General features: G+C 44.6%; 1 long non-coding RNA gene across 1 annotated transcript in view; it reads right to left on the reverse strand.

Moving 5' to 3' along the window:
• Positions 1 to 15,557, reverse strand: part of LOC146174527 (uncharacterized) — a 55,658-nt gene that overhangs the window by 23,164 nt on the left and 16,937 nt on the right. The window contains exon 2 of the long non-coding RNA XR_014702272.1: positions 9,036 to 9,160. This is a non-coding gene — a long non-coding RNA (uncharacterized LOC146174527). The remainder of the gene's footprint in view (positions 1 to 9,035; positions 9,161 to 15,557) is intronic.

A 15,557-nucleotide genomic window follows, 5' to 3' on the forward strand; every position in this document is an offset into this window, starting at 1 on the left:
GTACTATAATAGGTAATTGAGCACCAACGCAAGTTTCGTCACACTGCACTATATTAGACAATTGTACTCACAATGTCGCCCCCGTCAACGTCAGGTTAACGGGGTGCGCCGGAGTGCAGTATGGTATTGTAGTGTGCATGATCAGGAATATGCCATGACTCCCCTGCATTTGGAAGTGCTGCAGCATAGAATGCACGTTCTGTCCATCGACTCAGAAACACTTGCTCTGCACATGAGACACGCGCGAGAAAGGCGAGAATAGACGGCGAGCGATCGGCGATCAAGTGAACAGATCGTCTTCCCGTTCCTCCTTTCGACAGTCTTTTTCGAGCCAGGAATAACTATTAGCCCTCCAATTTTGCACACTCCACGATCCCTGACGCAGTTTCTCGTCTTGCGAATTGACGGCTCGATTCGTGGAACAAAATGCATGTTACTCCTTCCTTCAGTCAGCTTTTTTCTTAGAGTTTATAATCGTTAAGGAAAAAAATAAATCGATAAAATGAACATTGAAACGAGGATTGTTTCTTGTCAACAGAGCCATTCCTCGACATTCGCTTCACCCGTGTTGTATGACTACTGTGTCTCAGAAACAGTTCTGTCAGAAAATTAGGGGCACACTCAAGCTCCTTATTAAGGATATGATGCGATAGCAAGCGCTCGCGGAAAAGCCTTTTGAACTGTTTCAATTTTATAAAGTTTTGTTAACGGGTAAGCGCTACTTCGCTACGTTCAAAGATTTCTGTCCGCAGACCATGTCCGCCGACCGCGTCCACAAAATCGTGTCCGCAGCAGTGGCGGGTAATTGAGAAGTGGTAGAGGTTAATGAGTGGTGTCAATCGATTGAGGCTGACGTAATGTTGCTGCGAAAAAATAATTCGACCACTTAGTTAATTAGGTAAATAATTAGAATTACTGATTCACGGGAAAGGTAAGGCGCAGCATCGCCACTCTTGTTCTGTGGACACCTGAACTGCGCCGTAAGGAAAGGGATGAATGTGGAAGGGAAAGCACAAAAAGACAAACTAGTCATCATCATCATCATAAAAAGTATTATTAGTGCCATAGTGGATATGACGTCAAGGATGTGACGTCACGCAACCGGAAGTAGAGACAAACAAAGGCATAGGAAGGAATTGGCGCGCAATTTGAAAGTACCAAATACTCAAATAGGCAAATAAGGAGTGAATTAAGCCACCAGAAGCAACCAACAGCAGCATCCGTGCTTTCGCAATACTCCATTGTAGATTCTGCAGTGCTCTTTAATTTTGGTTTTATATTGTTTTCGCTTTTATCCCGACAGACGATGATGTCACCAGTTAGCGTGGAGCACGTAGTGGAATCGAGGTTAACGAGGTACATTTATGATGTAAACCTGGGGCTGCACAAGATCATGGAATTTAGACCTAAGCTCAGCAATTAGGATGTAATGCTCAGATTCAAACATCACATCACATACAAGAATTAGATGCCAAGGCTGTTATAGGCCTTGAACTAACCCAGGTAGCACAGAATGTGGGGCCCCAGTAGGTCCGATGTAGGCAAGTGGGGCTGGGGCAACCATCATAAAACCTGCATCGGTCTCCGATGGGGCAAAAGTGGGCAAGCCAAATTTGGGCTTGCCCCTGCTCCTCCTGCATGGGTCCCATAGCGGCGTTTCTTAGGCTAATGCAGAGCATATTCCTGCATCCAGACCACAAGGGTCCCTTGCCGGATATTTGAGGGCACTCCAGCCTAAATGTGGGCTTTTTATGGGAAAGCCCTCATAGATCCGAAATGAGGCCGCCCCATTAAATCTTTGTGGGACCAACATCGGCCGTAGTGGGGCAAGAAAACGGACATACCCACATGCTGCCCCAATCGGCCCCTGGTAGGTTGCTTGAGGGCCGGTGAAATATGAATAACGGCTCAATTTGGGCAAGCCCTCGTGAAGCCCAAATGAGGCAGCCTTAGCTAAACCACTTTAGGTCCCACATAAGCTGTAATGGGGCTGGAAGGCGGGCGTGCCCGCATGGTAACAAAATCGGTCCTTTGTGGGGACTTTAAAGGCCCGTGCAACAGCAGGTGGGCTCTATGTTCAAAAACAACGTCCAGCGCAATTGGGGCTGCCCACATAAAACTGCTTTATATCCCACATGGGCCGTAATGGGGCTGGAAGGCGGGAGGGCCCGCAAAACCAGCACCCAGCCCAATTGTGGCTGCCAACACAAAACCGCAGTAGGTTCCACATCGGCTGTCATCATCATCATCAGCCTGATTATACCCACTGCAGGGCGAAGGCCTCTCCCATATTTCTCCACTTAACCTGGTTCTGTGCTAGCTGCATCCACATGACCCCTGCGAACTTCTTAATCTCATCCGCCCACCTAACTTTCTGCCGCCCCCTGCTACGCTTTCCTTCCCTTGGAATCCAGTTTGTTACCCTCAGCGACCATCGGTTTTCTCTCTTCGCACAACATGTCCTGCCCATGTCCATTTCTTCTTCTTAATTTCCACTAGAATGTCGTTAACTTGAGTTATTTCTCTGACCCACTCTGCACGCTTTCTATCTCTTAATGTCACCCCTACCATTTTTCGTTCCATAGCCCTCTGGGTTGTCCTCAACTTAAGTAGAGCTCTCTTGGTTAGCCTCCACGTTTCAGCCCCATGGGCTAACATCGGCCGTAATGGGGCTAAAAGGCGTGCGTGCAATTGCGTAATCATTGTTTCCAATCTTTATTTGCATTAGATGTTTCCCCAAATTACTATTATAGATGATTTGTGTAACAGTTGTCATGTTTAGTCGATTAGAAATTTACATGGCTATAGTTCTCGCGCTCATGCAAATTGCGCTACAAATACTAAAACAAACTGAATGCTAACTGTTGCCTCTTATGTGGTTGCTTTGGATAGCCTGCAACTCCCACCACAATATTACTGTTCAGAACACACATCTTCATAGCCTGAACAAGATGTACATGAAGTTATTTCGGCTAGATGAATATTATGACATATTGCAAAATTTAATATTGTGGCTGGTTAGAAAGTGCAGACATGTGTAAAATAATTACTTAATTATGTGCATAAATATTGATTGGAAAACCTTGGACTAGGGCTTTCCATCAATTTCCTGCGTCGGACCCCTATGAGAATAATGTGGGCAAGTCCAAGTGCGGCTAGCGCTAGAGAACCCGCAATGGTCCTATGTAATTATCAGAGGGGCTAACTGAAATTAAAAAAAATGTTCCTCCGAAACGGCTACCCAAATCGGTCCAAAGTAGGACCATCGGGGGAGTTGGCGGGATGTGCCCTTTTAATAATGGGGGAAAAATGTGGGCAGCCCCGCAAGGGGTGCCTGTATCGGCCCCTAGTGAGGCCCTTTGGAACTTTGTCGACAGCCCCCTTCGGGCCTACGTCGGCTCCTCTTGCAGCACCGACACTGAGCCCACCGGGGCTGTCCTGCATTGCCTACATCGGGCCCACCGGGGCCCACCCCTCATAGCCCACTTTGTGCTACCTGGGAAGGAAGACCTTCGACATCGTCTGACACGAGGCGGTTCTCAGGGGTCTGAAGAAGGTCCACGTGGGCTAGAGAACATAAGAGTGCAATGACTTCCGAGTGCGATACGAGTGCAATCAATGACTTCCTCCGAGGGTGGAAGGCGGTGATTAAATTCAAAGACGCAGAGTCCCCCAGCATAAGCTGGACAGCAACAATAACTATCAAGAAGGCATACTGTCCCCTTTCCTATACCAATGAGAGGTCTCCATTGAATGCTGAACAAGATCCTCGATCTAACACTCAGCATAGACGCCGACGACATAAATATGTGGATGAATAGTGGAAGCGAGATGTAGCAAATCAATTGGTGGTGGGAGACCTGAAAGTGCCCAGGTTCGAGGAAATGAGGATCCTAGGCATGAGTATAAATAAGAAAGTCAACAACACTAACACAATAAACAAATTAGCCACTTATACAAACTTAGTGGGGAGAATATTGAGGAGGTTAGCAGTAAAGGGGAGATGACTAAAAGAAAAGGATCTCCTGAAAGTGTCGCGGGCGTACATATTAAGTCGGATCTAGTACAGGTCGCCGTTCCTAAACCTGAAGAAGTCAGAAATAGAGAAGTTAGACATATAATTGAGGAAATGCGCCAAGCGAGCTCTGGGACTCCACATATTCAAGTCGACGGATGGGCTTGAGAAAATGAGGGTACACAACATGTGGGGTATGCTGGCAGGGGGGGGGGGGGGGTAAGAATATCCCAATTTGCATGGTTCGGGAAGTCTGAAACGGGCAGGAAAATACTTTATTGGGCAGGAATCCGGCCAGAAAGTGGCACGCACAAGATGGTAAACATCCCGCCGGTAATCAGGGTCAAGATACGCGTCCCACTTATGCCGCGGAACATGCACCCCGAGCATAACATGGAAAGGCGAGAACATTGGGCTAAGGCCTACGAGAGGAAGATAAGGGAGCCACCAGCAGACCAGGCGGCTTATGTAGAAGCGGAGAGCGTACAGCACGGGGCGGCTGTATCCGCGATTGTCCACAGGACAGGAATCCCAACGGTAGCGGCTTCGAGCCACACAAGAGATGCCAACGCGGCGGAAGAAACCGCGATAGCGCTCGCTTCCGCCGGTACCAAGGCCACGACGATTTTAAGTGATAGCAAAAAAGCAGTGAGGAACTCTGGGAAAGGAAGCACCTCAGAAGATCCCAAACGCGTCCTCGATGCAAGGCCGATAGAACGCAATATTGAGATAATATGGATTCCAGCGCAGGAGACTATTGCAGAAAATGAGGCTGCACACGAGCTTGCCCAGCTATCTACCACAGGGTGGTCGTTGAGTAGCCCTGTAGCATAGAATAGAAAGATAGCTTGAGTTTATACAACGATATCACATAACATTATAAGCTCCTCCTCGGAAGCGAGGAGGCAATTGCGTGGAATCATTAAGCCCCTTCTTGATATGCATAACAATCTCGATACAGGCGATAGATCAATATTGCATTATGTGAAGTGAGAGGGGCACCCTCGACCACGTGATTTGGGAATGTGCGCGCAACCCGGGCGCCGAGTAAAATATAGATGATAGAGAAGCCTGGGAGACCTTGCTGTGGAGCGAGGACCCTGCTCACAGCAACAAGCCTGGCGGCTGAGGCCGTGAAGCGGCAATGTATCTTCACCAGACCTTAGTTTCCAAGGCTCTTAAGCAAGCTCCTTATGCCTGCGTGCCGCGGGCTCCAAAAGGAATGTCATTTCGATGGAAATAAACGTTATGATGATGATGACGCCGTTTCTTGAAACTTGATGCGCTCCAGAGCGTGTTCAGCAGAACGCGCAGTTTTGCGTTTGATGTAATACCGGATAATTCTACCATTTAGGCTACGACGGGATTGCGGTTCACAAACAGGGAGAATGCATTTGTATTTTTTGTGCTTTAACTGTTAATACAAAGAAATTTGTCATCAGCAAACACTGGCATTTCATTCTGAGGGTTTTGATGTTTTTTTACCCTACATTAACAATGATCAAATGTTTCTATTACTTCGGAAAATTGAGCAATTACATATTTTGAATTTTCTTAACCAGCGTTATCAACCATTAGGTTTCCGCTCTCAGCATTGTAACACCTTTGATCGCCCCGTTTTCCAAATGAAAATTTTAAAAATGTTTAATTCAAACATTGCTCAATTAATCCTCTAAATATTATAAATTTGCTTCATCAAGAATTCCTTTTCGATTGTGTGCATTTGACTCGTTTCAACTTCCTTTCTATAAATTTTAGGATTTCAATTCAGCAAAAATACTCTAAATTCTTTTTATTACCATCCCTAAGAATGGGCTTTTCATTCTGAGCAATCTCGCACTTTTTACACCTTTTTTCAATTTTTCCCGATTTCATTTATTTCAATTCTTCATTTGGTGCATTACACACTACATCTTCTTAATTAGCATCAGCATCTCTGTTTCATTGTTAGCAATATGGCATATGTTTACCCTTTCTTTCCATGTTTTCATACTTTGTTTTAATTCACTTTCATTGCTGAATAATACTACATTTTCTAAATTAGCATCAGCAAACATTGTCTTGTCATTGTGAGCAATCGGACGCCTTTGAAGCGTTTTATTATTATTTATTTATTGTTAATGAATTCAAATAATTAACTCATCAATTACACGCTCTCAATTGTCTGCCATTATAAAACGTTGGCTTTCCATCCTGAAAATTTTGACACCATTGAACGCCCTTTTTCCTAAATTTTCATATCTTATTTCATTTATTTTTCAATTATTTAATTAACTGAATAACTTCATTAACACGATATCATTTATCACACACTAATCAGTCGACAAAAACTAGAACTACAAATTACTACGATAATATATTTTTATGTAGCTCTCTATTATTTCGACCATGCAATGCCAACGGCTCGTATGACTAATACGATGCCGGTAGTGTTTCAGCTGAACAAACTGTGTGAGCAATCGCCTAACAAACATGGCAGAAAAACTTGCCCCAACGCGTTCGCCTTATCGCAGTTAAAGGGTCTTAAATTTTTTCCAGATTTTTTTCCTAATAGGTAAAAAAGATACTGGCGAGGTTCGTGCTGGCCTAGTGCATGGCGAGACGGACTATACCTGTGGGCTAGAAGGCTGCAGAAGGAAAAATTATTTGAAAAGAAAAATAGGAATTTTTTTATTTAGTTTTTGGGGCACTGAGATATAGAGTAAATTATTGACAAAATTTCTGGCGAGCCCAAATTTAAATGTTTAGAACACATCTCATAGTACGCGACTTACAGCGTACATACTCTACACGTCGAAACAAACACGGGCGCTGTTTGCGGAATTTGTCAAGTAGACATTTTCCACGCGCCTCACGTCAAGATTCCAGTGGCCGAGAACGAGTTTCGCGATAATCAAGGGCGTATATTTTCCGTTAGATACTGGAACCACGATGCCAACTTGTCAACTCAGATATATTGTAAAGTTAAAGCAGCTTAGTGCAAAAGGCCTTTCTTTTCCTGCTGAATTTTTCTACCATAAAATAAAAACAATCTGGTCGAATATTTTTTTTTTTTCAAAAGCTAGGTTTCTTGTACAGCTCATTATCCAAAAAAATGTCATGCTCTTTCCAATACATTCCACCAGCAGAGGCCTCACCAGCGGATCGCTCATGCCTTTTGAAGTAAAACGTTGCATTGAGGAACCTTAACTACCCTGTGCATATATAAATGTAACGGCGAATATTGCACACCAAATTCAGGTCGTGTTGGTATTGTTAAGCAGAAAACCAGCTAAAGAGCACTGACGTTACTTTTACGAAATGTCTTACAGAGCAAGGGCTCGGTTATACTTTATTCCGTTGAAACATATACCAGCTCTGTGTTACCACCACGCAAAAAGTGGTCATACTAAATTAAAACCTAAATTTTAACAAATATATTCACATTTTTTTACAATAGTATACTCCTTTTACAGCGACACCAACCATCAACTATCAAGTACCCAACCTAGTGCTTTGAGTATGATAGATTCATTTGGATATGCGCCAATAAACTCAAGACAAGGCATCAATCACATCATATTTATTAGGCTTTCAGAGACAGCTAAAAGAATTAATCATCGGCTGGGTGCTTTGCTTTAGAGCACCACCTAATCTGTCAGAACGCTGAGGAATTCGCCAGAGTGCCTCGCCGCATACGTTAGGAACCTAATAATCGGAGTGGCTTGACTGTAGATAAAAATTTGGATCACTAATCGGTAAGCGCGCGGAACGCAGCTGGCCGTTTAGAACTGCGGATATGATTGCTGAGGGAGAGGGTATAGAAGTAGCAGCCCGAAAGCGCGGTCAAGCACCTTTCCGCTGTAGTGCAGAGTTTATCTTCGGCTTTGTCGACTCGAATGCAGTCGCTTCTTTACTGTTTTGCCATCCTCTGTGCTGAGTTACATTTTTCAAATATGTTGCACGTAATAGCTAGAAGTAGTTCAAATCATTCAAATCATGCAATGAATATCTTCCTGCAATTTCTTAATAATCATTTGTTTCTTTCTTGCACTAATCTTCTGGGTAATTCACTATTTTTCTCGCAATGAATTTTTCGTAATCAGCTACTGTTTTTTTTTTTTTAACTCATTGCCACCAGCGGTACAGAATTGAGAACTGCACTGCGAAAAATGGGACATTTCAATTTCTGATTCAGACAGAATGGATCGGCTGCTGAAAACTATTGCGCGTATTCTTTTGCAGTCTGCGTCTTAATTGACATAGCGTGTACGCTGAGTAGGAAAACAGTGGCAATTTTATTTGGCATTGCAAAATACGTAACACTTGCACACAGAGTGAAGGGTTCGGTATAGCTTTCAAAAGCCGAACGCAAGGATTTTGTTCAACGGGCATGAACACTAGCGAGGTTTCTTTACTATCTTGTACAAAGATTGCTAATACCTTGAATTACAATTCATCTTTGCCGCACATACAAAGGAAATGCTCGGTATAAGGGTGGGCCTCCGGGTTAACAAAAGGAAAATTTAGCGCACACTTCAAAGTACAGATTTTCTTGAAAATTTTCTACGTGCAAAAGTACTAGCACAGAGAAACATTTCTTTATGTTGCTGGTAATTACTGGGGAACAAAATTCAATATTTTATTTATTATCATTATGTATTACCTCCATGAATTTTTTGTGAGAATAGCCACTCCTGTAATTGTATACAGAAACATCAAGCAATGTTTTAACAATTGTAATTCTAATTATTATCTGCCTGTTTTTATGCGCAGATTTAAATCTGCACGTTTATTTGCGACTAACCCACTAGATGTCTTACTGGACATTTTGGGTTTAAGGTTAGAACAAATTCTTGTTCTTTAACATTCTGTTCGCAATTTTGTACAAAATGTTTACATTAGTATAATGAACAAACTGCGTGCCGCAGTTGCTCATTTGATAATCTGTAGACTAATCCAACTGGACAACGCTTTTAAAGTGCCCGGTCGGCTAACTTCAGTAAACAGAACAAAGGCAAAACGGACGAAACCAACTTACTCTTGTAAAAATAAGGCTTAAGTGCACCAGCAGTTCCTCGATGTCGATTTCATTACTTTCTTTAAATGTAGATGCTAGCTCTTCGCTGACAACAACCGCACATTCTATTGTTCCTATCACTGTATCTGGGGTAAAAGAAAGATATCAGTTCCTCTTAGGTTTTTGAAGCAATCATGTGATGCACCTTAAATGTGCTTCTAAGCACTATCAAATGCAATCCCAAACAGCTGTCTTTAATTTTACGTTTTAACCGGGAAGAACCGGATTAACATTCATGAATATATTGTTGATAGTTCGAACATGTTATTAAAATTTGTAAAGCGTGTTAAAACTGCTAAGTAATAAAGGACAAATACAAGAGTTACTGACATGATATTCTTCAAGTTACGATGTCATAAGGTGTGGCTTGCTCATCAAACCAACCTGATTACTACTATGTCATAACTTTTGAAAGCGCTGAGGCAGACATGCACGAGAAAAGTGGGCAGGAGAAACGTTATCTCGTGTAGGTCTGCCGCAGCGCTTCCAAACGTTATGATGCTCTACCAACTAGTCCAACAAACAGCCTTGTTGAGCTACTATGTCCCACACTGACATCAACTTTCTTTTAAAACTGACCGACAATAACGCAGGAGTGCTTGCGCGGAACAAACTGCTGGATAGGGTGCTTACCAGCGAGTTTCTATTGAGCATGCATCATTTAAGGATCTCTTAAAGGAAGTGGTACCTTCATTTGGAGACAAGTTCAGACTACACGTGTATCGGACAATATGAGAGGAAAAGGAGTACGAATAGTATGAACTACGTAATAAATTCATTTGATTGTCGCTATTTATTCCACATACGTAGCGAAAGTCATCACGCATCAAACCAAGGCTGATGGATATTGCTTTCTCAAACTAACAAGTATATGTTCTAAAATCTGCATTCTTGCCATCTCATTAAAATAAACGCGCTAAATCAGACATATTGTCACGTGCTTCGGGGCGTCAGGAAAGGAAGAAGAGGCTAGAGAGAAGACGAAGAAACCGAAGACACAGTGGTGTGTGCTGGTGTTCCTTGCGTGACTCGCAGCGTTTTAGACTACCAATAAACACCCCCGTTACGTACTGAGTACGTAACAGTTGTGGTGGAGTTTGCGGTGTAGATCAACACGGATCCCCGTTGTCTTCGACGAAGCCGCCGGCTTGCTGGTTTGCCACCCCTACCATCTAACATGGCTCAAGACGGCGACGCTGACCGAACAACACCTGCGGTGAGCAGCACCACCGCGAGCCGCGCACATTTGGTGGAAAACCTGACGAGGACGTCGACGAGTGGCTAACCAACTACGAGCGGGTGAGCCAGTACAATCGTTGGGACGCGACCGTTAAACTAGCGAACGTAGTGTTCTTCTTGGAAGGCACTGCCCTAGTTTGGTTTGATAATCATGAAGACTCGCTTACCAGCTGGGATTGTTTCACAGAAGAGATAAAGGACTGCTTTGGCGACGGATCCACGAAGAAGAAACGCGCAGAACAAACGTTGATGCAGCGGGCCCAGGTACCTGGCGAGACATGCACCGCATATATCGAGGATATTGTGAAATTGTGCAAGGTGGTAAACCCTCGGATGTCCGAGGAAGATAAAGTGGGGCACTTCCTTAAAGGTATCGCTGTAGATGTCTATAATATTCTTATCAGCAAAGACAATTTGAACTCTACAGCTGACTTCATCAGGCACTGCCGCACTTTCGAAACCTTGAAGTTGCGCCGCATTACTCCTAAATTTGGGCGACTGGCCAACGTCACATCTGTTGCGAGCGTTGATGTCAGGGCTCCGGAGTCCATGGCTGATCTGATACGCCGAATTGTGCGGGAAGAATTGTTGCGTGACAAAGACTCTGCGTGCCGGGACGAACACCAGTATGACGGTTGCGCGCTGCAAGCAGAACCCGCGACCCCAGCAACTTCCTGGATTCCGGCTTTAAATGCATCACGCTTTGGCGGGAGCAGACAACAGAACGATTTAAGCACTTCTCAGCCACGGATGGGCCGAAGAACCACTTACACACGCCAGGTGGTTCGTCAGCAATACCGTCCCGATTACTACCGCCAACCAGAACCAGTTTCCGCCCGCATTTACTCGGACCGGTGGCGCCAGCAACCCGTGTGTTATAGCTGTGGCATGACCGGACACATCTCCCGGTATTGCCGTCGGCGGGGCCTACTACCACAAGATCATCGACCGCTGCCCAACGTTTCTAATCATTTCGGCACTGAATTTCATCCGACACAGACTCTGGATACATACCGCACGGCACAGATGCGAAACGGATCGCCTGCTTCGAACCGCAGCTTGACGCCGCCAACCCAAAGGCAGCGACAATCTCCGTCTCCTCGGCGCCGTTCTTCCCCTTCGGGAAACTAGAAGACGCGGCCGATGGGGGTGAGGTCGCCGGAAAATCAACGTTCCCAATACCTCTGCCTGTGTTTATGTTAAAGAACAAACTCGAAGTATCCATTGACGGCATCCCCACCATGGCACTAATTGACACTGGCGCAACAGTCTCTGTTATGAGTTTAGCATTCAAGAATCGATTAGGACATAAAGTGATGTTTAGCGTGAATCAAGCTGTGGTATTCCGTGGTGTTGGCGGTGAATCATTGGTGCCTTTGGGTGTGTGCTATGCGAAAGTTGTGATTGGGGGCCAAGCGTTTCGAACCGAATTCACAGTGTTGCCTCGTTCCACGCATGAAGTAATTCTAGGTATAGACTTTTTGCAACAGTGTGGTGCAACGTTAGACTGCCGTAGTGGACAGATCTCGCTTAATGCTGCGTTGATGTCCGCCCTTGTAGAAACCTCGTCGCTCGATTTAGGAGCGTTTTCTGTGTCTGAAGATACAGTTGTACCTGCGATGTCCGGAGAATTCAAGTTATTTCATCTACGAATTTGAGCGAGAATTTCGACGCCGTAGTGGAACCTACAACGCTGGCCTGCGCAAAGAAGAGTGTCTTGGTGCCTCGTTGCATAGTTTCAGTCACCAGAGGCCACACCTTGCTGTGGACTGTAAACTATTCAGACGAGCCAGCCGTCTTGCCTCGTGGCATGAGGCTCGCTCATTACGAGGAAGGTGTGTCGAATTACGTGGCGGCCCTAAGTAACCATGCTCCTGAAAAGAAAACATCTCATTTTGCAGAGTCTCGAATCCAGGCAATGATAAACACAGCGTTGGGACAGGAGCGCCGAATTTTGACAGACCTGCTCTCCAAGCATGTTTCGGTTTTCGACTTCGCCAGAGATCATCAGCCACCGATTCCAAATTCTCGCATCCATCATTCGATTGATACTGGAATTTCTCGCCCGATCAGACAGAAGCCCTATCGTGTGTCTCCGGCCGAACGTCAGCTTATTGACGATCAAGTTCATGACATGCTCCAGCGTGGCATTATCCAGGAATCTTCAAGTCCTTGGGCGGCTCCAGTTATTCTCGTTAAAAAGAAAGACAACACATGGCGTTTCAGTGTGGACTATCGTCGCCTTAACGCCGTCACCAAAAAAGATGTATATCCACTTCCACGTATTGACGATGCAATCGACTGTCTTCATTCGGCGTCATACTTCTCCTCGGTAGACTTGAGATCGGGGTACTGGCAGATACCGATGAACCCAAGTGACAAAGAAAAGACGGCATTTGTGACCCCCAAAGGTCTCTATGAGTCCAACGTAATGCCCTTTGGATTATGCAATGCGCCTGCCACGTTCGAACGATTCATGGACACCACTCTGCGCGGACTCAAGTAGAAAATTTGTTTGTGCTATTTGGACGACGTTGTGATCTTCGGCAAGACCTTTCAGGAACACAATAGCCGCCTCGCCATCGTTCTCGATTGCATTGAGAGAGCAGGCCTCGTCCTCAACTCTAAGAAGTGCCACTTTGGCGAACGCCAAACAATTGTTCTTGGTTACTTGGTCGATAAGGATGGTGTTCGGTCGGATCCTCAGAAGATTGCGGCTGTAACCAGCTTTACAGCACCGAAATCAGTGAAGCAGCTTCGGAGCTATTTAGGACTATGCTCCTATTTTCGTCGTTTTGTGCCCAGATTCGCTGACATCGCATACCCGCTCACGTGCCTTTTGCACAAAGATGCACCGTTCAATTGGACTACTGACTGCGACTCTGCCTTCCGCCACCTCAAATTCCTTCTGACATCAGGCCCTATCCTACGTCACTTCTGTCCTTCTGCCCCCATCGAGGTTCACACCGACGCTAGTGGCGTAGGCGTTGGGGCTGTGCTCATCCAGCGTCATGGCACCGATCAGCACGTGATAGCTTCCCAGGCAGCACATTTCATCGGCCCAATAATGGGGATTGATTGGGAATTACTGGCCCACAAGTGGCCCAATGGTGCCATTGAGCTACCAATAATGTGCAGCCACGCTATACCATAATCATTATTGGCCCAGTGAACTTCACCCATATCCGTTATTGGCATTCAACCGGCTAAGAGCGGTCAATAATGCCCATTCATATTGAACAGTTTGCCATTATCGTATACACAATGAGGCAGCCTGGTCATTATTGGCCAACCAGCTGCAATTGTTTGCCAATATTTTCCACACCATGGTATAACCTGGTAAATATTGTCCGGTCAATAACAACGGCTTCTCAATATTGAATATATCTAGGCATACAGTGGTCAATAATGTCCAACCAACTTTGCCGGCTTCCTAACATTGTAATATCTTGGTTTCTAGTGGTCGATATTGTCTAATGAGCCTTGATGGCTGACCAGCATTGCACATATCATGGCATAGCTTGGCTAATATTGTCCTGCCATTATGGTTGCCTCGTTAACATTGAATATATCTTGGCATACATTGGTCAATATTGCCCCACCAGCTTTGGTGGCATCCTAACATTGTATATATCTTGGATTATAGTGGTCAATATTGCCTAGAGAGGTCTGATGGCTGGCCAGCATTGCACATATAATGGCATAAATAGGTTAATATTGTCCGGCCATTATGGTTGTCTTGTCAGCAATAAATAAATCATGGCATATATTGGTCAATAGTGACCCGCCTGTCATGGCGGCCTGCCAACAATGTATACATATGCATTATATTGTTCAATATTGTTCGATGGACTGTGATGACTAGCCAGCATTGCACCTTAATGGCATAGGTTGGGCAATAATGTTCTGCCAATATGGATGGCTTGTCAACATTGCATATATCTTGACATAGATTGGTCAATATTGTCCCATCAGCTTTGATGGCATCCCAACATTGTATATATCATGGTTTCTAGTGGTCGATATTGTCTAACGAGCTTTGATGGCTGGCCACCTTTGCACATTTCAGGCTGCAGCGGCGCTAAAAAAACAGTAGAAGCAGCTCTGACCGACAGAGACATTTCTAATGCTTGCATCTCAATATGACAGTGTGTTGGGGCTAATTTCGTCGCAGCTAAATTTTTCACTGGCCCGGACGTCAGTTTACGTTCAACTGTAGAAGATATTCATACGCCATACGTAATTTGGGCCACCATATATATAATGTTTATTGGGATTAATGTATAGATTGTCCTAAATATGTTTGACTGAGCTGACCAGACAAAATGAACAGAAGTGCCCATCACGGAAAATGTAGAATATATTTTTCTGAATACATTTTTCTTGATTCGCTAATTGTTGTGGATGACCTGCGATTATACTTGACAATTTTGGTAAAGAACTCTTTTATTTACGACTTTAGGCACGATTAATTGTTATGTAAAATTCTCCATATAATATCTTCGAGACAATTCCTGCAGACTAGAGGCCCGGATGTCGATCACGCGTGGACGTAGCTAACACAGATAGTGTTCCAAACTTTAGCCAAGTGTTGAAAAAATTCTGACAGCACGTGGAATCTACACTGCAGAAATTAGCGAAGGCGAGATTAATGCTACTGCATACGGTGCATCACGTATCGTTATCGTTATCAACTAAACGCAGCGTCATTACCATTGATACTGTCATCATTGTCATTATCACTAATTGCAGCGTCATTCTCGTCGCTATCCTCACGGTAGACAATGAGAATTACGTATGGTGCTAGTTTCGCGATCCAGGGTTTAGCGCAGTTGGTTAAAGCGTTAACTAGGCAGGAATTCGATTCCAGGTGGAGACGATTTGTTTTTCTGATCTCGTCAAATCAGGATGATTGAAAGTGATTGACACATCAATGCACAGATCCGATGCACAGATATATCCATGCACAGATCTCGAACAAATCTCGCGCACAGCTCTCGCGCACGGGATTTCGTTCCATGGGCCTATTTATACGCATACGACTACAAGCATACGCGCACGCTCGAGCACACATCTGATCTGACAAGCAAATGTTTAATAGATGCGTGTCCGCGAAAAAAATCCTGCGCAGTCAAGAAACGCAAGGTACTCAAATGCGAAGAACGCAACAGAACGTGTGTGTGTCGCTTGAACAAACACCAGGGGTCACGCTTGGATAGGAAACGCAGAAACGATCGAATATAT

The sequence above is a fragment of the Amblyomma maculatum genome, chromosome 11 (genome assembly GCF_055883805.1).
Source record: "Amblyomma maculatum isolate TAMU_Amacu chromosome 11, ASM5588380v1, whole genome shotgun sequence".
NCBI lineage: Eukaryota > Metazoa > Arthropoda > Arachnida > Ixodida > Ixodidae > Amblyomma > Amblyomma maculatum.